Here is an 11732-nt window from a genome sequence, read left to right as displayed (position 1 = left end):
CCCACTGCACCGGCACCCGGTACTTCCTGCTGCACCTATATTCACTGCACAGGCACCCACTGCACCGGCACCCACTGCACCTATATTCACTGCACCGGCACCCACTGCACCAGCACCCAGTACTTCCCACTGCACCTATATTCACTGCACCGGCACCCACTGCACCGGCGCCCAGTACTTCCCACTGCACCGGCACCCACTACATTGACACCCGGTAGTTCCCGCTGCACCGGCACCCGCCACACCAATATTCACTGCACCGGCACCCACTGCACCGGCACCCAGTACTTCCCACTGCACCTATATTCACTGCACCGGCACCCACTGCACCTATATTCACTGCACCGGCACCCACTGCACCGGCACCCAGTACTTCTCACTGCACCGGCACCCACTGCACCGGCACCCGGTACTTCCCACTGCACCGGCACCCACTGCACCCGCACCCGGTACTTCCNCCGCACCCGGTACTTCCTGCTGCACCTATACCCGCTGCACCGGCACCCACTGCACCCGCGCCCGGTAATTCCCCTTGCACCGGCACCCACTGCACTGGCACCCAGTAGTTCCAATTGCACCGGCACCCACTGCACCCGCATCTGGTACTTCCCCTTGCACCGGCACCCACTGCACCCGCACCCAATAGTTCCCACTGCACCGGCACCCACTGCACCGGCACCCGGTACTTCCCACTGCACTGGTACCCACTGCACCGGCACCCAGTAATTCCCCTTGCACTGGCAACCACTGCACTGGCACCCACTGTACCGGCACCCAGTAGTTCCTTTTGCACCGGCATCCACTGCACCAGCACCCACTGCACCAGCACCCAATAGTTTCCAGTGCACCTATTCTCACTGCCCTGGCACCCATTGCACCAGCACCCAGTACTTCCCACTGCACCTATACCCCTTACAATGGCACCCACTGCACCGGCACCCAGTAGTTCCCATCGCAGCGGCACCCATTGCACTGGCACCCAGTAGTTCTCGTTGCACTGGCACCCACTGCACTGGCACCCACTGTGCCAGCATCCAGCAGTCCCCATTGCACTGGCACCCACTGCACCAGCACACAGTAATTCATGCTGCACTGGCACCCACTGCACGGGCACCTAGTAGTCCCCGCTGCACCGGCACCTGTTGCACTGGCACCCACTGCACCAGCACCCAGTAGTTTCAATTGCACYGGCACCCACTGCACCAGCACCTGGTAGTTCCCATTGCAACTGTGCCCACTGCACCAGCACTCAGGAGTCCCCATTACACGGGCACCCATTGCACCAACTCCCACTCCACTGGTGCTTATTGCACCAGCACCCATTGTACCAGCACATGGTAGTTTCCATTGCACCAACACCTAGGAATTCCCATTGCACTGGCACTTACTAATTCCCACTGCACCGGCACCCATTGCACCAGCACATGGTAATTCCCACTGCACTGGCACCCATTGCATTGCACCCAGTAGTTCCCATTGCACTGGCACCCATTGCATTGGCACCCAGTAGTTCCCATTGCACTGGCACCCATTGCACTGGTATCTGGTAGTTCCCATTCCCCTGGCAACCATTGCGCCAGCACCCAATAATTCCCACTGCACTGATATCCATTGCACCAGYACCCATTGCACCAACACCTTGGAGTCCCCACTGCCCTAGCATGCATTGCACTGGCACACAATAGTTTCCATTGCACCAGCAGCCAGGAATTCCTATTGCACTCTTGCACCCATTGCATCCACACAGAAGAATTCCCATTGCTCCAACACCCGTTGCATCCACACACAAGAATTCCCACTGCACCAGCACCCATTGTACCGGTAGCTGGTGCTACTGGTACATTGCACTAGCACACAGGAATTCCCATTGCACTGGCACTCTGGAATTCCCAATGCTCTGGCGCCCACTGCACTGGCACCCATTGCACCAGCTCCCATTGCACTAGCACCCATTGCATCAACACACAAGAATTTCTGTTGTACCCATTGCACCAGCACCCAGTAACTCCCATTATCCCAATACCCATTTTCCCAGCACCCAGTCATTCCCATTGCCCCGGTGCACCCACTGCTCACCCATCCCTATCCCCCTGCCTTAGCACCCCCAGGATCCTTCCCATTTCCCCCAGGATCCTTCCCATGTCCCCCATCCCTGCTGCACTGACACCAACATCCCCACCCCATCCTCAGGGTGCTCCATCCCTCTCCCCAACCTGCACCCAACCTCAAATGCAAAAATGGTATTTTTGCAAAATAATCAGGGCTGCTTTGCCAGGTTCAGGGCTCCGAAACTGTGGCTGCAGAAGCTTGAATATGAAAGGGGGGAATTAAAAAATAAAACTGGAAAAATGCATAAATGCAGATAAATTGTGGGTTTTTTTTCCATCGAAAAAACATTAATTTAATCTTGTGAACAAGTGGAAGTCTTGCATCCTTGCGCTCAGTGCTTTAAAAAYCCAAGGAGTAAATAGTGTTGCCATTAAGGACTTGGGAACCCATCCTGTTGGGTGAGACACCCATTTTACGCTTAAACTTTTGTTTTTCACTGTGGGAAGACCTCTAGGGAAGCATTCCTCATTTCTTCGAGCTTTGTAGCAAATTTGCTCCATTTGCTTTGAAAGCAGAGAAGGGCACAGAAGCAACAAAACTATTTGGTCTTATTATTTAAATACAAGTGTAGGTGGGCATTCCCTCCTGTGAGCCAATAAGGGGGCAGAAGACTCATCTGTTTTGATAGAAAARCTACCCAAACTTGTGAGATGAGACATATGGGTGGGAGAAGGCAGCAGTTTAGGGATTTTAGCGTTGGCACGCTCCGAGATGCGAAAACCAGATGCTCGAGCAATATATGGTGTTATACAATATACAGGCAAGACTGTCTGAATTTCTCGGTGCCATTGCAGTCCCCTGTGTCCAAGAGGTCTGAGTTTGGGTTGGAACACCTGGAGGGAAGAGCCAGGTGTGGACCAGAAATGTGTTTTTTCTTCCTATTGCGGATAAAAATGAAAACAAAGGGGGAATACGTTTTGTGTGGATGGGAACTAAATGCCAGCGCAGAGGAAGATTGGTGACATTGAAGGATGGTAGCTGAAGAGTGAGGGGAGATGAAATGGCCCTGGATAAATTCAAGAAAATTAGAAGATCCTTCCATTAASAAGATCTACYCCCCMAAAAAAAAATTAAAAAACACTCGTTTGCAGACACACCTTCCTAATTTTACAGAGGATATTGCATCCCATCCAGAAACAACGAACAGCTGGGATGAATGACCTTGAGAGATGCTGGAGGCCCGGCCGTTTCTCCTTGGAAAGCTGCTGTCCATTCGGATGCGTGGTGCGCTCCGCTCCTTCCTGCGCCGGGGATGAGTCATGGATACAGCCTCTCTCTGTGGGTGGCCGCCAGCGATCGCTCCATCGCTGCCATCCCGACTCTCCATAATCCCGTGGCAGCGTTCTCCGTCTCCCTCTCACCCTTCACCCTCCAAAGGCCTTCGGAGCACCCCRGAGACCCCCTCGTCCTCGCTGGTGCCTGCAAGCCCCGGGCATCAGGAGGATGCTCTGCCCCTTCGATGTGACTGCAGCCTGCAAACCTTTCTTGCAAAAAGTTGGAAAAGTCATTAGTCAGAGCCTGTTTCTTTTATTAGTCAACATTATGTATTTTTAAGACTTTTTTTTTTCTTTTTTTATGGTATGAGTATTGGTGTGAGTATTAATCATGGACATATGGGGATCTCCTAACCGTGCGCTAAGTGGTGACCCAGGTTTCCATCACGCTAAAGGCACTTGGGTTAGGAGGTCGGGAGACAACCTGGATGGTCCTCTAAGTCCCACAATGTTTATGAAATGGGGTTAAAAAGGGGGTTTCTGTGGCACAGCCACAGCTAATCTGCAGATACCCTGCATTTTATGCTAGTTTCCATATTTAAAACCCACTGAAGATGTGCTAGGAAGAAGGAGGCGTTTTGGTACTTGGACAGTACACTGCAAGCCTAGGCGCAGGATTACACACTTCATGTGCTGATTGGTTAAATGTGCTTTTTTAAAATAAAAAAAAAAAGTCCTGACCAATATACTAATTGAACATTGTTGTCTTTCATCTTCCAGGCATTTATTCACATCTGGGGGGAAAAAATGCTATATATAGAAAGGTGGCTGAGGCAAAAATCAAGAGTTGTGCACATCTGGGGGATCCAATTCAGTTATTTGTTAAAGCACTCTGCTACTTGCACGGATAATTACAGCTAATGGGGATTTACTTTACGCAAAGTAGGTCAGGAAAAAAAAAAAGACATCTTATTGTGTCGTGAGTTTCCATCAATTCCTTCCATGTTGTTTGCTCGGTCCCCAAGTCAGACGAGTACGAACTAGTGGCTGACAGCCTTGCAAGCTCAACTTGGTCTTGTCTCTGAAAATCAAACCTCATTATTTCTGCCTCGTGCATCATCACTAACAATCAACTATCCACCACTGGAATATGGCAGGTGGCTTTGTTATTCATGCATGAGGCAGAAAAGACTCGGGCTTGCTTTGCCACACCGTCAAAGTCTCGCTGCAGTATTAAAAGTTGGATGCGGTGACAAACTTCGAAGGTACTATGCGAGTTTGCCTTGGAGGACACGCTCAGGTCAATTCTTCCATCGATTGACTTCTGTACTTTCAATTAGACTTGCTGAATGCTACATGCATGCAAGGGGGAAAAGAGAGCAGGATTCTGTTTTTGTTCTTCATTGTGTCCATTTCTCCTCCTTCGTGATGTTCATCTCTCTAGGAAAGGGGCAGAAGGTGCCAAATGTTATGTATTAAAAAGCCAGCTCGCAGTCATACCGTGAACCGCATCCAAGGGAGTATGAAGAGTATTTGGTAAAGCTTTCTAGTTCCAGCACTTCATTTTTGTTAGAAGGAAGCTCTTTCTAACAGCTCTGTTAGAAGACTGAAGCTCCCAGGCTTTCAATTTAAAAATCCAATTGACTGATAAGTGTTATCACTGACTATCAGTAATCATGTGTTAGCTCCTACTGATGTCTCAGAGCACCTGAGGACGGCACGTTCCCACAGCTGGACCAGGTTCCTGCATCTCTGCTCCTACATCTCCTATACCCAAGTTCCTACAGCACTGAGGAATGTCTGATAATCTGAGGGGCACCTGAGTCACTTTGAATGGCTTGTGCTTTCAAGGAATTGAGGAGCATGTTTTGTCTCATGATGAAATAATACTTTGAGAAGACAGAGAACAAGATTCTATTCTTGGTCCCTCCTCTGAATCACTGCCTAATTTCTTTGAAAAAGTTTCTCAAAAGTCTCCCATGGTCCAGCCAAGGCACGTCCTTGTCCTGCTTGGACGTGCATTCCTGCAGGAATGTAAAGATTTCTGCTAGCCAAGCTCATGCCACTAGCTGAGAATTTGGCCGAGGGTCTGAGGAAGACCACTTAAACAGGAGAATATTCTTTAAAAACAGACCCTCTCTAGGTCTGATTTAACTCAGAGAGTTTGGGAAGCTTGTTTAATTCACCTAAACCATGATCAGGTCTTCAAGTATTAAATGATAAAAGCTGGATGATTCTTTACTGAATATGTAATTATATGAATCTCACACTTTTTCCTACTGGACACTAATGCTATCTTTAAATCAATTTATACTTCCTGATGAACTTAAGAGTTAATGTGGTCTTGGGAAATGCACATTAGCCAACTCTATAGTTCCTATTATCCAGATCTTACCTGAGGTGACAGAGCTTATTTAGCTCTTTTCAGCCTTTCTTTAATCTCTTGAGATCCGCAACTGTTTTCATTTATTACAGTGCATCAAAAGGAACCTCTTTCTCTGCTCTCAGAAATAAGCTTTTGTAGGACACCTTTTAGAAGCAATCAGCTCACTCTGAGACATCAGATGTGTGATCACAGGACTGCAGGACTGCCTTGTGCAGAGGAGGGGGGGACTATGAGCCCCTTTCTGACCTGCCTGCCTTCCCTTTGCCAAGTCTAGCCATTCCTTATATATATATATATTTTTTGTTGTTGTTATTAAAGCAAGCACAGGCTAAGCTCCTTGGTTGTGCATTTTGAGGTACTAGTGACTCGTGGGGAAGAAAGAAATCAGACTTCAAGGGGCACAGACTGGATGTTCCTCCTCTTGGTTCCTGAGCATTAACAGCTCAGACCTTCAGTCTGACAGGCTGGTCTGAGGCTCTTACAAGCTGGTACTTACGTCCATGAACATTTTGAGAAGAGTTAGGCTCGGTGTTTTCTCCCTCTCCAGCATGCAAAGCAGTCTCCTACCACGAAGCAGGAATGTAGATCTTGCCCCCAAGGGACTAGGACTGCCCAGCTCAAAGAAGGCAAAGATGCCAGGCAATACCTTTCCTTTCTGAACTGGGTGCACAGGACAGTTGGCCGCTGTGGCAGTAGACATTGCACAGAACACGTAGCCCTCCTCTTCAGTGAAGCGTTTTCCTAAAATACTGACACTACAGAGTGGTTAATGAAATTCATGAGCTATCAAACCAAATAAAGACGGAATGTTGCAGTAATCCTAACCTGCATGGATTTCCCTTGGCAAACAACAAGAAAATGCCTGGAGGCTATAGCCATTATGATAATTGTAGCTTATTCTGCCTTCCTTTTGCTGAAATATCAGCCTATCTATTTCAGGTGGACTATTACATATTGGTCTTTTTGCTCTTCCTCTTTTCTTGGTCCTTCCACCACTTAAGTGCCTCAAGGTACTGCAGAGAAATCGTCTTCCTCTGCTTTCCCAATGAACTGGTGAAATCCTCCATGGACAACCTCCCTAAACCCCTGCCCACCCCTGATATCCATGATTTTGTCTCCTTTCTCAACTAGAGGACAGAATTTTCATTCCTGTGCTATTGTCTGTTGGTTATTCTGCAGTGGATCTTTGCAACCCTCTCTTCTCCCCATGAACCATCCATTACTCCTCACTTTGGCATCTGGGAAATACTTTGGCCCCTCACCTTGGCTCCACTACAACCACCATCTCTACCACTTTGATCCTGAATGCATCCACCAGATCAACCTGGTGGAGCTCCTATTCCCAAAAAGTGGAATCTGGAGTCAGCTCCTGACTAAGACAACTAACGATGTATGAGTGAAATATCTGATTTTCCATCGTGGTCCAAGTGTCTCTGTGCAGTTCCCATGTAGGCATCTTGTGCCATTTGAAACATCCTAGGGAATCCCCCTGACCTCCAACTAATGCTCCATAAGGGCTCGAGTCTCCCCTACACCTGTGTCATATCTTTCGGTCTTGGAAGGAGATATAAGCTTTTAATTAATTTGGCTATGCACAGATCACTTAGTATCTGAAGGGACAAATGAGATTTGCCCAGTTTTGAAGTGAGTGCTTGAAAAGTCRCATGGAAGATCTCATCTGTATGGTGAAAATGTTCCTGTGGCTACTCCAGATGAATTCTAGAAATTAGGTATTGTTATTCCAAAGCCTTGGTTTAGGCACAAACTGTGCTTAATAATATGTTTATTTATATACATACACATATAAATTATATATTATATTATAATATAATCCAACTTTGGTAAGCACTCTTATCGTTTCTTTCATCTGCCAGTGCACACAATATTTCTGAAGTTGTTGATTAAGGAGCTGAAGTTTTGCCCTAAGATATCAGAGTAACTGATGTACTTTTTTTTTCCAGCCAAAAAACTAATGCTTGCCTTGTCCGTAATTACCTAAATTGTTGGGAAAAATTATCCACATTTCATGTTGATTCACTTTTGTAATTTCATTGCTGAGGCTAAGTGTAGAAGCCATTTAAATTATCTCCTCCTCTCATTTTACTCAAGACATGCTATTTGCTAACAAAGATTCAGTAAGGAAAAACAGGAAGGTGACAACTACCTCCTTCATCAAGGCAAATGACAATAATCTCCTCTCCTCCACCACATAAAAATAAACATTGAATCATCCCAGGCAGAAATACCCTTCTGCATTTAGAAATATGGATATGGGAAGGCAGCACCTGCTCTCGTTTAYGTAGTCATAAAACTCAAGCTTCTCTGGTGGTTCCATGGAAAATACTTCAGGGGCTCAATATTGGTGTGAACTCAAACTGGATATTTCCCCAGTGCATTTTCTTTTTCCAAGAAGAGGGCCGTCTTTCAATGTTTGGTTATACCTGTGTTGGTAAACAGAAGATTAATTTTTGCTTCTATTAAATAATTGATGTGATTTGCACTAAAAATTGCCCCATACAGAATGCTGTAAATCCCTGCTTTGATGGCACTTTGATATTTGCCTCTGTAAAGGAACCTTAAATGGGATATTACTTTTAACAGCCTCTCGCAAATTAACAGCTCCTGTAATAGGCTCTGTCAGGTGTACAGACACCTGTGGTGGGGCTGTTGTCTGGGTGACACTATGGTAGGAAGCTGTTGTCAGACACGTAGCTGCTGGGAAGAGCTTGCAGAAGCCTTTGCCAGGCTTTTAGATGTGCACTTCTTGCAAAAACTTGTCCACACAGGTAAACCTCAGGACCTGACCTGTCCCTTGGGAAACACTTGGAGGCTTTGGAGATGTGCCTGGTGCCAAAAATGCACCTTGTCCCAGGGCTTTTCCCCCTGAAGTCCATCTTCATACATTAACATGGAGCCTCACGTTCATCGGTGATGAACTTTGCAGTCTGTCTTGGAAGAATCTCATGCAAGTCTATGTGCACCACGTGGAAGCCTCTCAGGGAAAAAAAAAGGATAGATTTTATCTCAAATATGATTAATGAGAAAGTCCTGGCCTGTTTGATTTCAAGCTTTTGTACTCAAAACAGCAGAAGACTCTGCATGCCTTTCATGGGATAGGGAACGGAGCAGGTTGAGTTAGTAGAGGTACATGTGCAATAGAGTGGTCAAGGGAATGAAAAATTTCAGTGAAGGACTGAGAAATCTGCTTGATAAAGCATGGTGTGATTAATAGGCATTATCATGCAGACCTCCAGTTACTAAATGTTACATCTCTAGGAGAGTCCAGAAACTTTGTTGGGRTCTACAAATGGCATGTCATAAAATAATGTCAGGACAGGCTTGGGTAGCATGTGTTTTCATCCGTCAAAGCAGATCAGAAGATCACACAACCTATTCTGATGATCCAATGTTCTTTTGCATAAGATACTCAGAAGCAACTGTGTAAAATAGCACCTTGTTTCTTCTCAGAGAGTCCATCCATCCTAGTTAATCAAAACAGTTGATTTACTGTCGTTCTCTCTTGGAGCTGTGGAGTTTCTGGAGTTTTCGGAGTGTCTGTGGGGACATGACCACACCAGGTCAGCGGATGCTCCTGGCTTTGTTAAGTCCACTAGAAGAGATGTTGTGTGAGCCAGGTCTGGGAGGCTCCTGTGCATTGTCAACATGAGCAGAATGCTCCTCAGTTGCTCCACTTTATACTGGTTTTCAACTCTAGAGCAAAATGTGKACCATACTGTACCATCACTTCCTAAACAGAGCCAACAGATGTAGAGCCAAGTCTCAATAAGCCATATTTTGCTCCAAGAAATTTGTGCCGAAGACAAGAGTTGACTACTCTAGAGGCAACCTGTGAAAATACAGTTTTCTGAGCTCTGCTAATGTCTCTTTGTGTTCCCTTAGTTTGATTCCTTGTTGTGGTTTGAGCCATTCTTGTTCCCACRAGGATGGGTGTTTAGATACTTGCCTTATAATCAGCTGCAATTACAGCCTTTTCCAGTATCTTCTGCCGCCAAATTGGAGGGGGGCAAAGAGAAAGGAGTTTAAAAAGAGAGAGAGGCTAATGCCTGAAAAGACATATGTGTTTAGTGTTGTTGGCAGATCTGTAAACTTATTAGTGCCTCCACACACCATGTAATTAAGACCTACTGGTAATTAGTCTATAGTTAAAAATAGGGGTTGATACTGTGCTGCTGAAAATGYCTGCAAAATAACGTGTTCCTTGTGCTCAAGATACAGTTAGCATCTTTAAAAAAATACTAATTAAAAAAATATATATTTGTTTCAGAGCCAGATTTTTAGCAAAGCAGATTCCAGCCCATGTCTGTGTGTGCTTGTGTGTGGGTTCAACCTATTTATCTTTGCGCATTTAAGTGTGTGTTTGCATGATGCCCAAATAGGCTGACTACATATTTTGTCTCGGATAAAAATGCTAAGCTATAAAACTGCCGACTCAACACAGCTACAGAGGGAGTGTGAGCTGTCCTTATTTCTAGATTCCTACCAAAATAAAGCTGTTCATCAAAGGAAATTGCTCGAAAATCCACAGGAGTGGCAGATGTGCAGCACCATGGGGCAGATGTCTGGTGCTTGGAGGATCGTGCATGCACTTTCTAAATATGCAGGGATTACTCCAGTCCATAGATATAATCCTTTAGTAACCTGAAATGTCAGAGACAATGGAAAAGCTCTAATGCCTTGTAGCAAATGTTTGGCCAAACTGCCCCATAAGAGCGGGCGCACGCACCACTCATTTGAAGTTGCTTGTCCTTCTCCTAAGGAAAGCCTCCAATCGGTCGAGTATTCCCTAACATTTCTTAACTACTGCTTTCTCAAGCGGTCCGGAGCTGTGTGCGAATGGCTGGGTGATGTTCTGGAAGGGCATCTCATTTGGCTGTCATAAGCAATCTGCGGTGATTTGTCGTGCAGACGGGCGTTTGTCTGAAGTAATCCAAGGGACTTATTTTGATTGCCCCATGGATCCAAGGAACGCGCGGACGGCTCGGTGGGGATTCATTTCTTACGCTCCCCAGCCCTTCCTAAATCGCTCCTCGTGTCAATGGATTTGTCAGGCCACCCTCACGTAACAGCAATGCGCCAAGGAAGGGAATTTACCCTTGCCAAGCAGAGTTAGTTGCTGTGTTTATTTACCTGCTTCTGAAGTACCATTGGTGAGTGATGTTCTGCTGCAGGAAATAACCCGACTTTGATTTCATTGTGTTCAGCTTTTGAATTTATAGAGCTTTTAGCTCAAATGCTTCAATAGCCATTGAAATTAATTTTCAAGTATGGATGTGTTCTTCTTCCAACCTACTCCAACGTCCTTTTCCCTGAGAAAAGAATTAAGTAACATGTGGCAAAGACTTTGGGGAAGTTGTAAAGTTAGCCCAGAGAAGAGGGCTAGATGATAGATATATGTATAAAGTATATATAGATGTGGTTATAGGTATGCATTGATGGTGCTATTTGTTTTAAATCAAAAAAACTCCAGACAAATAAAATGAAAACAACCATCTATGAACAAGGGGTATTGTCCAGAATTTCAAAATATCTGTGTATGAAAAAAGACAGAAATTCATTATAAATTCATTATAAATTCATTATAAGACTAAGTTACATTCTTACATTTAAATTATGTGTTACATTCTGTTGTATTTTTTTTGTTCTTTAAAAATCAAGCAGTACAAAATCAATGAGTCTTTTACAACAGCAGGAAACTTTTTCCCTATCATTACCTACCCATTTGAAAATGCTGGTTTAAGAATATATGACTGCCATGGTAGAAGGATAACACAGAGGGCACGCTCTTAGCCCTGAGTCGACCAAACAGTGCCATAGTCCCACAGTGGAACTAGCAAGTTCCTTCGTATCTGTGTCTCTCATCTGTAGCCTTTACTGAGGGCAGACATTAATAGGATGTCTCATCTCTCCTTGTGCTGAAGCTTCCAGGGATCTGGAAGAAACTGGCTAAGGGATGAAGCAGCTATTGGAGACGGCAGAAATGAAAAAGACAGCTGGAAAAAAAA

At 45.5% G+C, this 11732-nt stretch overlaps 1 protein-coding gene across 1 annotated transcript in view; it reads right to left on the bottom strand.

Moving 5' to 3' along the window:
* Positions 1–11732, bottom strand: part of XKR6 (XK related 6) — a 193944-nt gene that overhangs the window by 163605 nt on the left and 18607 nt on the right. The gene's annotated exons all lie outside the window — the stretch shown is intronic.

The sequence above is a fragment of the Nothoprocta perdicaria genome, unplaced genomic scaffold (genome assembly GCF_003342845.1).
Source record: "Nothoprocta perdicaria isolate Ctin4 unplaced genomic scaffold, notPer1 scaffold_101, whole genome shotgun sequence".
NCBI lineage: Eukaryota > Metazoa > Chordata > Aves > Tinamiformes > Tinamidae > Nothoprocta > Nothoprocta perdicaria.
The sequence above is the reverse complement of the archived record's forward strand: the minus strand, read 5'-3'. Positions and strand labels throughout refer to the sequence as shown.